Raw genomic sequence first — 15,082 nt, 5'->3', positions numbered from 1 at the left:
ATTCAAAACACTTGTGGACATGACATCAATTGATGTGTGATTCTGCCTGTCTAGGGAATTTAAGCTAAAAATTAGAGGCAGCTTAGTGCAGAGGACTGAAGGTAGGTGCCAGCGTCAGCCAGTGACCTACATATAGACATGAAAATGGGAGGCACAGGGAAGGAGAATTTAAGAGGACTGCAGAAAAGGAGCTGAGATCAAGGGGAAGCTGGCCAACAATGCCCTTGTTTCTATAAGGTCTGGTTATTTCCTGCAATTTATTTCTGTAGTATCATTCCCTATTTGTACAATGCTCTTTTTATTAGAGTTATTAAGTTTATTAATATATGTTTCTATAAGTTATCATAGGTACAGAGCAAGACAGTTGTGTGGTTTGTTTTGTTAGATATACTCTCCATTACCCCCACCCCCACCCCCAGTTTGCTCATGTAGATCTCATCCATTTCTCTGTTGTTGGGCAATCCCTGTGTCTTTCTTAGGGTCCTCTGTACTAGGTAGCCTCCCTAGAGTTGTGAGTTGCAGTCTGGTTATTCTTTGCTTTACATCCAGTATCTACTTATGAGTGAGTACATACAATGTTTGTCTTTCTGAGTCTGGGTTACCTCACTCAGGATGATTTTTTTCTAGTTCCATCCATTTGTCTGCAAACCTCATAATGTCATTGTTTTTCTCTGCTGAGTAGCACTCCATTGTGTATATGTACCACATTTTATTTATCCATTCTTCAGTTGAAGGGCATCTAGGTTGTTTCCAGGTTCTGGCTATTACAAATAATGCTGCTATGAACATAGCTGAGCATGTGTCCTTGTGGTATGATTGAGCATTCCTTGGGTATATGCCCAAGAGAGTTATAGCTGGGTCTTAAGGGAGGTTGATTCCCAATTTTCTGAAAAAGTACCATACTGATTTCCAAAGTGGCTGTACAAGGTTGCACCAGTAGTGGAGGAGTGTTTCCCTTGCTCCACATCCTCTCCAACATAAGCTGTCTTCAGTATTTTTGATCTTAGCCATTCTGACGGATGTAAGATGGTATCTCATAGTTGTTTTGATTTGCATTTTCCTGAAGACTAAAGATGTTGAGCAATTTCTTAAATATCTTTTAGCCATTTGAGCTTCGTCTGTTGAAAATTCTGTTTAGCTCTATAGCCCATTCTTTAATTTGACTGTTGGGTCAAAATTTAATTTTGATATCTAATTTCTTGAGTTCTTTACATGTTTTGGATATCAACCCTCTGTCAGATGTGGGGTTGGTGAAGACCTTTTCCCATTCTGTAGGCTGTCGCTTTGCCTTGTTGACCATATCCTTTGCTCTACAAAAGCGTCTCAGTTTCAAGAGGTCCCATTTATTATTGTTTCTCTCAGTGTCTGTGCTACTGGTATTATATTTAGGAAGTGATCTCCGGTGCCAATGTGTTCAAGACTACTTCCTACTTTCTTTTCTATCAGGTTCAGAGTAACTGGATTTATTTTGAGGTCTTTGATCCACTTGGCCTTAAGTTTTGTGCACAGTGACAGATATGGATCTATTTGCAGTCTTCTACATGTTGACATGCAGTTAGGCCAGCACCATTTGTTGGAGATGCTTTCTTTTTTCTATTGTATAGTTTTGGCTTCTTTGTTGAAAATCATGTTCATGGGTGTGCGGATTAATGTCAGGGTCTTCAGTTCGGTTCCATTGGCTTGTTCTTCATGGTTTGCTTAGCCTGCTTTCTTAGGCAGCCCAGGATCACTATGGTCCTGGTCTCTGTTTTCATACTGCCTGGATTCAGATCCTAGATCTGTCACTTACTAAGTGTATGACTTTAGGAAACTTATTCGGTTCCCTAAACTTCCTTTATTTATAAAATGGAAATAATGATAAGTCTTGCCTTGAAAGATTATTACATAATAAAATATTTTAAAATTACAAACAGAAGCATAAAATATTAATATCTAAAATTAATATCACTTCAGGTTTCTTTAAATAATTTTCTAAGTGTAGTTTGAGGTCTTTATTCTTTTGGGGGGACCGCCACCCAGCTCCCAAATAAATCACACACAGAAACTGTCTTAATTACAAATGCCCAGCCTTAGCTTGGCTTGTTTCTTGCCAAGTTTCATTAACTTAAATCACTCCATCTACCTTTTGTCTCTGGGGTTTTCCCATTCTCCTTCTTCTGTATATCTTACTCTTACTCCATGGCTTGCTGTGTAGCTGGGTGGCTGGCCCCTGGAGTCCTCCCTCCTTCTCTGGCTGTTTCCTCTTTCTTCTTCCTCCCAGATTTCTCCCTCTATGTAGTCTCTCTGCCTGCCAGCCCTACCTATCCTTTTCCCTGCCTCATTATTGGCCATTCAGTTCTCTATTATACCATCAGGTGCTTTACACAGGCACAGTAACACAGCTTCACAGAGTTAAACAAGTACAACAGAAACAAAAGTAACACCCCTTAAGATAATATTCTACTACATCTAAACATTAAACAACTTAGCATATATTTGACCCAATAGTTCACATATCTAGAAAATTCTAGGTAGAGGTGTGTTCTTCAGCTACTTTGACCTAAAAAGATAAAGCAGTCAGAGGCCTGGAAATGTGCCAGCATGATAGTCAGCTATGGTGTGTAGACAAATTTCTAAACAGTCTTTTTAAATAAGAAACATAGAGCCAAATACAGAGGTGCAAGCTGTAGAGATCAGAGCAATAGCCGCCAGCTAACCTTAGCTCACCACATCGCTGTAGCTTCCCAAGGGAACCTCTTCCTGTCTAACCTGCACCTTTATTGCCTTCCTGTTCTGCCTTTTCATTGGTTCTAAGCCCAGACACATCACTTTTTTGTCACTGCCTGTCTATACAGACTTCCAGGTCTCTATGGTTGGTACTGGGATTAAAAACGTGTTTATAGCTGACTATGACCTCTGATCTCCAGGCAAACTTTATTTACTAACATACAAATAAAATATCACATTTCAGCACAAATAAAATATCACCACAAAGGTGGGCCTCCATATGACCCCCAGCTGACCTCCTATGGTCAGCTAATGTGATACCCTCCATAGTCTCAGGCATTTGAATGTTCGATCCCCAGCTGGTGATGCTGTTTGAGGAGGATTAGGAAGTATGTCCTGACTGGAGGAGGTGAGTCACTAGAAGTGAGCTTTGAGTTTTCAAAGCCACATACCATTCCCAGTTCATTCTCTGCTTCCTGCTCTCAGAGATGTGAGCTCTCAGCTGTTCCTGCTGCCATGATTCTCTGCCATGTTTGACCCTTCTCCCTCCAGAATTGAAAGCCTAAATAAACTCTTTCTTCTCTAAATTGCTGTTTGATCACAGCAAGAGAAAAGTAACTAATCTGCCAGCTCAATGTTGATTTTCTAGTATTGGCTAAGAGATCATCGTTATTAAACCTTATCTCCTTTTCCAGTATGCACACACACACCCTGACCCACATACCTACTCATTCACTCACACTTCTGAACTCACGAATTCAAGAAGGAAGAGCGGTACAGGCCTTTTTATGCAGTCTAGACTTCATCCCCAGCATAATGAGAAAAGGTCAGCTTTGCCTAGAAACTGTCTCCAGTTTACTTCAGAAGAAAAATAAACTTTATTTCCTGACTGCTATGGGATGAGTTGACTCTGCCACATGCTGCACGAGCCACGCTGTTCTGCCCCACCATCGGCCTGCCTAGAAGCAACACTCAAGGACTATGCATGGAAACATCTGAAACCATGAACCAGAACAAATAATTCCTCCCTAAAGAAAGGAAAATAATGGCATAAGGATCTTAAGTGATGTCATCATAGGAGAACTGGCCATGAAGGTGACACTTAGTTTAACAAAGAGAACAGCCCTGTCACACGGGCAGTGAAACTGTTGTTCTCTGAAATGCTCCCTGGGAAAAGCGTCATTAGTCAAACCTGTCAGATCATAGTCACAGTTTTCCCTGAATGAGGATGGCCTGGGTGTTCCTGCATCCAAGCACATTCTACTTAACATGGTTGCCCTTTATGGACATCAGAAGTTTCAATGTCCCTTTCATGAGCAAATGTGTCAATGGATTATTTCAAACAATGGCTGTGTGATGATCCACAAAGGTAACTCAACTCATTCTGACTACTTCTAGAGGGAGAGTATTTGACTGGATGCTTATAGTAGCTAATCTTTAATTTCTGGCTTAGAATGTTCTTTAAGAGTGCTTACTCCTTACTTGACAACAAAGGGGACATTTATATCATACCCTCCCTCCCTAATAGTTCATGGTTAATTGTGGAGAGGGGACAAAAAGATTGTAAGAACCAGAGGTCTGGAGTGAAACAGTCTTCTGGACACAAGACTGCTGCACCCACAAACTCAGGAATTGTAGCTTGCACAAGACCTGTACATGATCAACCAAGTCAGCATTCAGTCTGGAGTGGGGGCGGGGGAGCTCACTAATTCCCACCCCTAGCTGAGAAGCCATTGACAACTGATGGATTCTATGGGAGAGAGTCAGTTTTCTTTAAGGGTGTGGTCCCTGGTAGGTCAAACACACTCCAGTTCATGGTTCTACACGCATGAGTGTATGGGCAGCACAAATTGTATCAGTGGATTATTAAGAAAAAAAGAGGAGACAAAGTTGAAAGAGTATGAGGGGAGAAGGTCTGGGAAGAGGTGGGGGAGGAATGGAGGTTAATATGACCAAAATACATGGTTTTCAGGCTTGAAATTATTCAAGAATTAATAAGAATGTTATATAGCATCCTTTGTATTTTTAAAAATAGCCATATGTAGCTAATGGATACCAATTCAGTCAGTGAGAACTTCATTTAGTCCTCTTGTTTTACATGAGTAAGTGGAGATTCAGGAACATTGTCTACAGTTTTGAAGAGGTAAAATAAAGAATAAAATTCAGACCTTGTGATTACTAAAAACAATACCGTTTGTACGGTCATGTGATATTACTGTATGTACAGTTATAAGGAAAATAAACTACATTTTTAAATAAATAGCTTATTATGTGCTCCTGAGAGAAACATTATTTTCTAGTTCACAGACATTTTCCTGGTGGCTCAAAAAGTAATGGTACATATTAGGTGATTATGAAATAATGTTGAAAAAAAAGAATGCATGGGAAAAGGCTACAAGGTGTTAAAAAACATCAACTAGTGAGTATTTAAACTAAGCTGTAACCTAGAGGAAGTCGGGAACAAACACCTGTGGGTATGCACACATTATTTTTTTAAGTAAGCATATAAAATAATGTTTCCCTATGGATTTTTCAATTTTCTAATCCATTTTTTCATGTTATTGTCCTTCTTACATTTAAATAATGTAAGAGCTTATGTTTTTCAGCTTCCTCATTATTGAGAAACTCTGTTTGCTTGTCCATTTTCATTATTATAATAATAATTATTATTAATATTTTGCTTTTTCTCTCATCCTCCATAAAATCCTTCCTCTTTCATTTTCAGTTATTTAACCTTACATCTCTTTTGTTTTCCCCTTTTTCTGCCTACTTCCTTCACCTAATTCCTTTGTTAGTTCCACATTTATCCTAAATAATTTTTAATTTCATAGCACATTTCACATTAGCTTTGCCATTGTCTCTTTATTCTCATTGATGATGGGTGGGTGGCTTTTAATTGATTGTAAGCTCAAGTCTTGCATAGGTTGATGCTGCTGCTGTTACAACAGTTCATTTTTGCCTCACCAAGTGGTAAGGAATTCACCATACTCAACACCCTCTAAGTAGGTAGCTCAATAAGAATCCCAAGAAAAACTAGATGAGAAAGTCAAAGCAACAGAGAAGCAGATTGAATTACAGAGCTATAGAAATATAAAAAAAGAACATGATTCTTTAATAAGAAAAGTATAACTTTTCAATCACTGAGTTAAAAAGTACTGAAGTAGGTAAAATGCAAGATGACAATTTCCCAAGTTTACTAATAAGAATGAGCGATGACCTTTAAGAGGATATACATAAGCAAATGAATTTAATCCAAACATTGGAAATGAAAGTCAACAACAGAGAGGAGAGAATCTGCAAAATGGATGAGAATGCCAGCAACATGGAACAAAAAAAAATCAGCAAAGAATAATATTTTGTAAAGAAAACAAATAAAAACGTAGGAAATGAAAAAACTTAATGAACCAAAAAACAAACCAATGGCCAAAACAAAACAACAGTGGAAAACATCATCACTTAACTCGACCAGGCAGTTGAAAGACTACCAGGGAGTGAGGACAAAGTAAAAGAAATACTAAACTTAAATAGCAAGGGTGGGGGGAGAAAGGGACCACAATATCCTGAAACTCCAGAATTAACAGTCAAGAGGCCACAGGGAAGGAACTGAGATTTAAAAAAAGCAAAAACAAACAAACAAACAAAAGCTTAATAATCTATTTAAAATGTCAAAAACACAAAGCAAAGAAAGAATATTAAAGGTTGTTAGGAAAAAATACCACCTCAGCTACACAGGCAAGCACATCGGAATGGGACAAGAGCTTTCCCTGCCAACTGTAACATCCAGAAAAGCATGGAATGGCATATTGCAAGCACTGGAAGAAAGCAATTGTCAACCAAGATTGTTATATCCAACAACACACTCTCCTAAGGGTTGACAACACAAGCAGAGACTCAGTCCATGACAACCAAACCAACACTGCAGAAGACAGTGAAAGCAATGTACTAACAACAGAGTAGGAAAGAGTCTTGACCGTGAAAGCATAGAAAGGACAAATTTCAAGAGAGGAACATGTGAACAAAAGAGAGGTAGGAAGAAGGGCATCATGTTGAACACAATAAACCAGAAAAACCTTCAAACTAATAGGGGAGAACCAAGAACAAGTCAACAAACCAGAAAAGCAATGAATAAAAATCACAGACATTAATAAACTTCTCTTTACAGTAATTGTGATGGTTTGAATGAGAATGTGCCTCCCCGCTGTGGGCTCATATGTTTCTAGTTGGTAGAAATGTTTTGGAAAGATTAGGAGGTATGGCCTTGTTGGAGGAGGTGTGTCACTGGGGATGGGCTTTGAGGTTTTGAAAGCCCATGCCATTTCTTGTTAGAGTTCTCTGTGTCTCTGTCTCTGTCCCTCTCTGCCTTGTGCTTGTGTTATCAGACATAAGATTTCAACTGTTGCTCTAGTAACATGCCACTCTGCCTGCAGCCATGCTCCCTGTTGCGATGGTCATGGACTCTAACCCTCTGGAACTATGAGCCCCAGGTTAAATGCTTTCTGTTATAATTTGCCTTGGCCATGGTGTTTTGTCATTGCAATAGAAAAGCAATTATGGCAATAACCTTAGATATGTATGGCATCAAATAGCCAACAAATAGATGTATACAGGCTAACTCAAGTAAAGAGTTGGAGCCAACTATTTGTGGTCTCTAAGAAAAACATGATGTTGACAAAGACGCCTATAGTCTGAGAGTCAAAGGGTAGAGGCCAATCTATCAAGCAAATGGAAGTCCAAAACAAGCTGGGCTAGCTATTTTCATGTCTAATAAAGTAGTCTTCAATACACAGTTAGAGAAGATAAAGAAAGCTACATCTGCTAATAAAAAGAAAGATTAGTTAAAGTATATAACTATTGTAAATATATATGCACCAAAAGTTAGGGCTCCTGATTTCATAAAACAAACACTATTGAATATAAAAGATCAGATAGGTCCTGATACAACAATAGTGGGTAATTTCAATATCCCACTCTCATTTTTAAGTAGGCTATTTAAACAAGCACAAATCAAGGAAGAAACCTCAGATTTTAACTACACCATAGCTCAAATAAACTAAAGAGACACCTCCAGAATATACCATCCACCAGAAATCTCTAGGCATCTCATACAACAGATATAAAATATACATTCTTCTCAGCAGTTCATGGACCCATCTCTAAAATAAACACATTTAAAGTCACAAGCAAATCTTAAAAGTACAAAGTAATTTAACTTATTTCTTATATTTTATCAAATAATAGAGTAATATTAGAAAACAATAGCAAGGCAAAGTACAGAAACAACCAAACAATGGAGACCTAACAATACCCTCTTCAGTGACCATGGAGTTACTGGAGAAATCAATAAGGACACTGAGTAAACACTAGAATGAAATGGAAGTGAAAGCACAAATGACCAGCATCTGACTAGACATCCCCATAGCACAAAGGCTAGCCCCAAGAACTGACAAACGGGGTCATGTGAAATTTAAAGCTTCTGTACTGGAAAAGAAACGATCAAGAGAATGGACAGCTTACACAATGGAGGAAAGTCTTTGACAGCTCTAGGTTAGACAAAGGGGTCACATGTAGATTATATAAATAACTGTAAAAATTATACACCAAACCCCCTAAAGTGACGAGTCAATTAATGGGCCAGTGAACTGAATAGACAATGCTCAAAACAAATAGCTAATAAAATTGCAAAGTGTTTAACATCCTGAGCCACCAGGGGGAAAAAAAAGGAAATTAAAGCTACACTGAGATTCCATATAACACAAGTCATCAAGAAAACAGTTTTATTTCTGCCATCTCTCCCTGCCATTGCCACGGTGGGCTTGAATGCCCTGGCCAAAGCAGGTGGAGGAAAGGCTTTTAAAGGCAAAACCCACAATTACTCCACTTCTGGGTAATTTACAGCCATGTGGGAACTGTCTCACTCCCCCTGCACACAGTGAAAAGTGAGTTTACAGAAGCCAGAGCAAGGGGCTAATCATTTCACAACAGTTACGCAGTTCTGGGGAGGAGGGAGAGGGTCAGGGTTTTCAGGAATTCAGGTCAGAGGCCAACAGCTACTAAAGCGGATGCCTGGTACAAAATGGAGTTTCTTTAGCCATCACACCCGAGATACCACTCTTGGGCATATATCCAAGGGACTCTATCTTACTGACAGGTGTTTGCACATCTTCCTGCCACAACAACATAGAATCAGCCTGGATAGTCATCAACTAATGAATGAATAATGAAAACATGGTCTATATACACAGCGGAACAGTATTCAACCACAAGGGAAAAAAATGAAGTTACAAAAATTTCAGAAAAAGCAAATGGATGGAACTGGAAAGTGTCATATGAAGTGCTGTGGTCTGAATGTGAAAGGTTCCCCGTAGACTCGTGTGCTTGAACACTTGGTCCACAATTGATGGTCATGCTATTTGGGAAGGCTGGGGAAGGTGGGCCTTGCTGGAAGAAATATGGCACTGGGCAGAAGGCTTTGAGGGTTTACAGCCTTGCCTCCATGCTCTCCCTCTCCCTCCCTCTCCCTCCCTCCCTCTTCCTCCCTCCCCCTTCTCTCTCCCTCCTCCTTTGTCTTCCTCCCTTCCTCCTTCCTGGGTGCAGATGAAATGTTATCTCTCTGCTGCCTGGTCCTGTCGCTATGCCATCCCCCTCTTACCACAGAACCATAAGAACCCACTTTTCCTTCAGTTGCTTTTGGTTATAGTGTTTTATCACAGCACCAGAAAAGTAACTATTACAGAGATTTAACTTAGAAATAAAATGTGTACAGTCTATTCATTTTTAATGATCCTCAAAAAAATACACAAGAGTTTCACAAGACTGAATCTTCTTAACATCCAAGATGGTAATAGAATGTGGCATTGTGTGTGAAGGACTAGAGCAGTGGTTCTCAGCCTTCCTAATGCTGTGATCCCTTAATACAGTCCCTCATGTTGTGGTGACCACCCCCGCAACCGTAAAATTATTTTCATTGCTACTTCATAACTATAATGTTGCTGCTGTTATGAATTGTAATGTAAATGTCTGATATGCGACCCCTGTGAAAGGCTTAACTCCCAAAGGGGTCGAGGCCACAGGTTGAGTCACTGTTCTTCAGTTGTGACTGTAGTGGGGCAGAAAGGTGGGAGCCAGTTGCCTCTGCTGTGCTGACAAAGGAGTGTCTCATGCCTCAGTCTCCTGGGACTACTGCTACTCCATGCTTAACATCTTCCTATTGCTCTGGATTTCTGTTTTTCTCTCTTCTGATTCTGAAAATTATTAGAACATAAATTTCCACTTAGGTTAATGAAACGGTGTTTTCCTGGCAGAAGAACAAGGAATAAATGGATTTTTTTTTTCTGCAACAGGAGAAAATGATATTGAGCCTACTTTGGAAGGGAGGAATACATTCAGTTAAGACAATCGGGTTTTGTTTCTGATCTTCTCTCTGCGTGAAGAAAAAAAAAAAAAAACCTCTGCTTTTGGAATGATTTGCGTTATTTTCCTCTGCATTGGAGAATGCAGTTGATGAATGTTACATGCTTAATGCTCCAAATTTCTACATGAGTCTCCGTTCTCTTGGGCTGTCAAAAAGGAAATTCCCTATCTCTCCAAAAAACATGAGTTCAGCAGCAATTAAGTCTCTCAGTAACCTTTATGCTTGGCAGAAGAAATGTTAATAATATAAAACTATGCTGTATTTTATTCAGTTTTTAGGTTTTGAACATTTTAAATTGGTTTGTACTTTCCTGGACCTGGAAATTTTGTCCTTTATTATGTCTGTGATCTTTTATTAGAACCTTAATTCTCAGGAAATAGAGTATGGATTTGTGAATTATCATTTATCAGATACATATTTTAAATGTGTGTGTGTGTGTGTGTGTGTGTGTGTGTGTGTGTGTGTATGTGTGTGTACACTTGCCTGTGTGTTTGTGGAGGCCAGAGACCAAACTCAGGTATCTTCCCCTAGGACTACTCACCACGTATTTTTGGAGGCAGCGTGTCTCACTGAACCTGGGACTTGTTACTTGGCTCACCTGTCTGGCCTGAAAGCCTGAGCCCTGCCTCTTTCACCCTACCTCTGGCACTGAGGTTACAGGCTCCTGCCGCCGTGTCTGGCTTTTATGTGAGTTCTGGAAATATGAACTCAGGCCCTCATGCCTGCTTGCACAGCAAGTACTTTATCCAAAAGTAAATGGAGACACTACGCTATTGTTTTTGGAAGAAAGATAGCCTCGTGTGGGGGATTGCTATGGACAGTGCATTTGCTTAACACACCATCATACTGAGTGTCTATCAGGCACCATCATCCTCATGAGAAGGAGAAATGCCAGTCCACAGTTACAAGCACCCTTTGGGGGGAAGGCATTGTCTCTGGCTGAGTGAGATTCGTCGATGCTGTGCAAACATGAGAAATCCAATTCTCCCTCTGATTCTCTAGACTTACAGGGAAGTCTAGAGAACACCTGGCTGGGGCTCCTGCAGCTGTCCGCCTGTCTTTCCTGGTGCTGGTCCCACTAAAACTCTTCCAGGAGACAGATTTCTCATGCCTTGCCTATGTTTCCCACATTCCTGTAGACAGTACTAAGCAAAGTGAGTAATATGCTAAGGGTAGTTTGGGATGAGAAAGATGGAAAGGAAGGGTGAGATGAGGCTGGAAGCACTCTGCCTTCATCCAGGACCCCATGGTCAATACTCATCTTAGAACGGCCTTCCCTCTGAGAGCATCTCAGGAATACTGGAGGAGTGTATCTTGGTTACTGTTGCTATCAAACATCTGAGGCTTGGAATGCAATTAAATTCATTTGGAAAACATCGTGCATTTAGCCAAAGCCCAGGATTTTTTTTTTTAACACCCAAAATTGCCCTACCCAAACAAGTCTTATTTACATTATCAGCTGAGATCTCTACTACAATTTTAGCTTGGAAAACTTAGCTGACATCTCAACTGTGTCATCGTTTCATGCTTTCAATGTCTGTATTCTCCTACTGTTCCAAACTCATTGTGTCCATTAGCTTTCTCCTTATCTTTGGTTTGCACTGCTCTGACCAAATACCTGAGGCTGGGAAATGTATGAAGAACAAAAATTTACTTCTTGCCATTCTGGAGGTTGTGGAATCCAAGATCAAGGTAGCAGGAGGATCAGCTGTTCAGTGAAGATGGCATTCTCCAAAGGGGAGGAAACCTGGGTCCTTACATGGTAGAAAAAGAGAAGGGCTACTCAGAACTTTTGTCACCGTGCCAGACTTCCTGACATACATCACTAATGGGAAGAACTATTTATTGTGCACCTGGATCACAAATTTCAGTTCATAGTCTTGCTTCCATCCATTCCAGACCTGTGGTGAGGCGGAACACCATAACCATGGGAGCTCATGGTCGTGATGACTCATCTCCTGGCAGTCAGGAAACAGAGTGAGAATGGGGTGGGGACCAGGTTTAATCTTTAAAAGCATGCCCAGTTCTGTGTTCTCAGCCTTCCGCTTCCCAGAATTCTCCTCTCTCCTTGTCCCACCTACTTCCTGCCTGGCAACCTACTTCCTGCCTGGTCACTGGCCATCAGTGTTTTATTTATATAGAGCAATATCCACAGCACTTCCCCTTTTTTTCTTTTTTTTAAAAAGGAAGGTTTTAACTTTAACATGGTAAAATTACATATAACAAAACAATTACCGAGCAAGAATAATAGTTACAATATTAAAGAAGATGTCCTATCTATCTTATATTTGTGAGTTTAAGGTTTTATATCTAACTTATCTTTTATCATAACTGAGTAAATTACAACTATCTAGTTTTCAACCACATCAAAGACCTGAGAAGGAACATAATGGTACCTGAGAAATGGTAGATGGATGCAAGCAACTTTCGGGAATCTTGCAAAAGTAGACCAAGACAGCTGGCAGCCTGGACAGTCACCTAATGTTTCTCAGCATTGTTGGTACATTTAAATTGGCTACAGGCCTAGAGTATCTGACAGACCATTTTTAGAAGTAGGAATTTTGAGAGACCATCTTACCCTGTCTTGGCAGAGTATAGTGGTCACTTTCCTTGTGTCCCGCTTGTCCAGAAAGGACAGCATTGCATTTGTACTGTCAGCCGTCAAGGCAAGGGCAGTTTTTTGCCCAGTAGGCCATTTTGCCAAGAAGACAAACTTCCAAATGGAAATGTCTTAGAAGCCCAACATTCTCTCGGGATCAATTGGTGCAGCCAGGAGCAATTGTGTCTCACGTCAACAGAATTTTAAGTTATTTAAATGCCATATTCTCTAGGTCTATGAAGTGTTTGAAGATTACCTATCTATCTGAAATATATCTATATATACCTAGAAGACTTAACTAACATGGCTACAGATATGATTATCATAGATAACTAATTATTTATCTATTTTTTAATTATCCATTACAATTTTAAATGAGTTACATAAACATAATACCTCAAACAAGAGTAGAAATATATATATATATATATACATATATATATATATATATACATATATATATACAGTATAACAAAATTAACTTCAAGTTTGTATCAATAAACTAAAGTTTATACCAATGTAAAACATTTTAAACATAAACTAAAATCTATACCAATGTAAAACATTTTAAACAAGTTGTTCTTTAAAAGTAGGTTTATTAATCTACCCTTTTATCTTATCATCTCTATATCCTCCTATATATCTATATCATATCCCCTTTTCTTTTTTAGAAAGAGATCACATTTATAATCAACCTGTTTTAAATAAAAATATTGTTTTTTCTCTGTCCCACACCAGAGGGCTCTTCTGATTTGGAACACAAGAATCTCTTAACCATTTTTTAAGCAATATGTCTGGGTTTAGAGGGGGAGTGAGCCAATTCCACCTCTAAAGCCAGCTTGGTATATTGAGATGACTAGCTGAGATGATCCAGTCTCAAAGACTACTTGAATAAGGACTTGAGATAAACCCTGAACTTTGGCATTATACACAGACTGGATAATGAAGGATATAGTCACCTTTCCTAGAATTTGACAATTAACCTAAAATTTTTCTTTCAGGATAAAGAAAACTTCGCCCATACCCAGCAGGAAGCAATTTTAAGAATATGACACCCACATTCCCAAAGAGGTGGTGTGGGGCAGGTGGTTTTCTGATCTTTTTAATGGGTTTTGGGTCTGGGATAATTTTCAGTGTTTGGGGGGGTCGGTTACAAGTTATTGTCAAGGGTTAGGAAAAAGGCTAAGCAAAGGAGATTAGATTTAAGGTTCTTGTTTAAAAAAAAGGAAGGAAAAGAAAAGAAAGAAAGAAAAGAAAAAGACAATTACTAGTTTTAAATACTTTACATTGGATTGGATTGTTTTATATTGTATACAAATTTGAAATTGATATTGTTAGAAAATGCTATATGTATATTTCTAATTGTATTCATACCATTCATTTAACAATGTAATGCAAATTTCTGATCCTTGAATGTTATTATTACCAACTATTAGGATATAAAGAAATGAAAGTTAGTAGTCAGACATTACAATAGAACTTGTAGTCATATTAGATATGTTTTAAAAATTGAGCAGAGATGTTTTAGACAGGTCATCTTCAAACCCTTCAGAGATCCACAGAATATGGCATTTAAAATGTTTTAATAACTTAGAAAATTTTTCTTTTTTGAGACACGTCGGCTCCTGGCAGTACCAATCTACTTCAGAGAAAATACGGGCATTGAAGAAACTGCACATGGAGTCAACTTTCATTGTGGCAAAAGTTAGCCACTGGACAACAAAGAATCCTCGAATCAACAGGACAAAATGGACAGACAGGACACGAAACAAAGGACTACTGATTCTTGCCAAAACAAGTGTGTTTATGGCTTTATCAAATGGCATCTTCTGAGGCCAGGACAATATGGCCCCATCCCTAAGTGGCCTTTGCATCCGGAAAAGGTACGGTGCCCTTTTCTTCGAAGGCAGCTTAACAGGCAGAGGGCTGATGGCTTCTGTTGTGCAATGGAACAGCAGCTGAAAGCTCACACCTCTCGACAGTAGACTGGCATTTAATAGAGGGATGTGGAGAAGAAGGGGATGCTGAGATGAAGCCATATATACACAGCCAAGAAGAATGGACAGCTGAATTCAAAAACTGTCAACAATTTCCAGAATTTAAAATCCTGAATCATGACAGGACACTAGTGGAATTCAGGTGTTTCTGGTACGTGGACTGCTCTCACCCAATGTGAGGTTGAACTGTTGACCTTGTGTACATCCTACTTCACAAATGAGTCTGTCAGATACACTAAGCCTATAGGCTGAAGATGATGCCCCAACACTGCGGAGAAACCTCATGTGACTACCCAGGCAGCTGGCTGACTTCCTGTTTTTATTTTTGTTAGCTAATATTATTCCCTTCTTGGGTCTCTGAGGGAGTTG

Source organism: Peromyscus maniculatus, chromosome 7 (assembly GCF_049852395.1).
Source record: "Peromyscus maniculatus bairdii isolate BWxNUB_F1_BW_parent chromosome 7, HU_Pman_BW_mat_3.1, whole genome shotgun sequence".
Lineage (NCBI taxonomy): Eukaryota > Metazoa > Chordata > Mammalia > Rodentia > Cricetidae > Peromyscus > Peromyscus maniculatus.
This window is presented reverse-complemented; position numbering follows the sequence as displayed.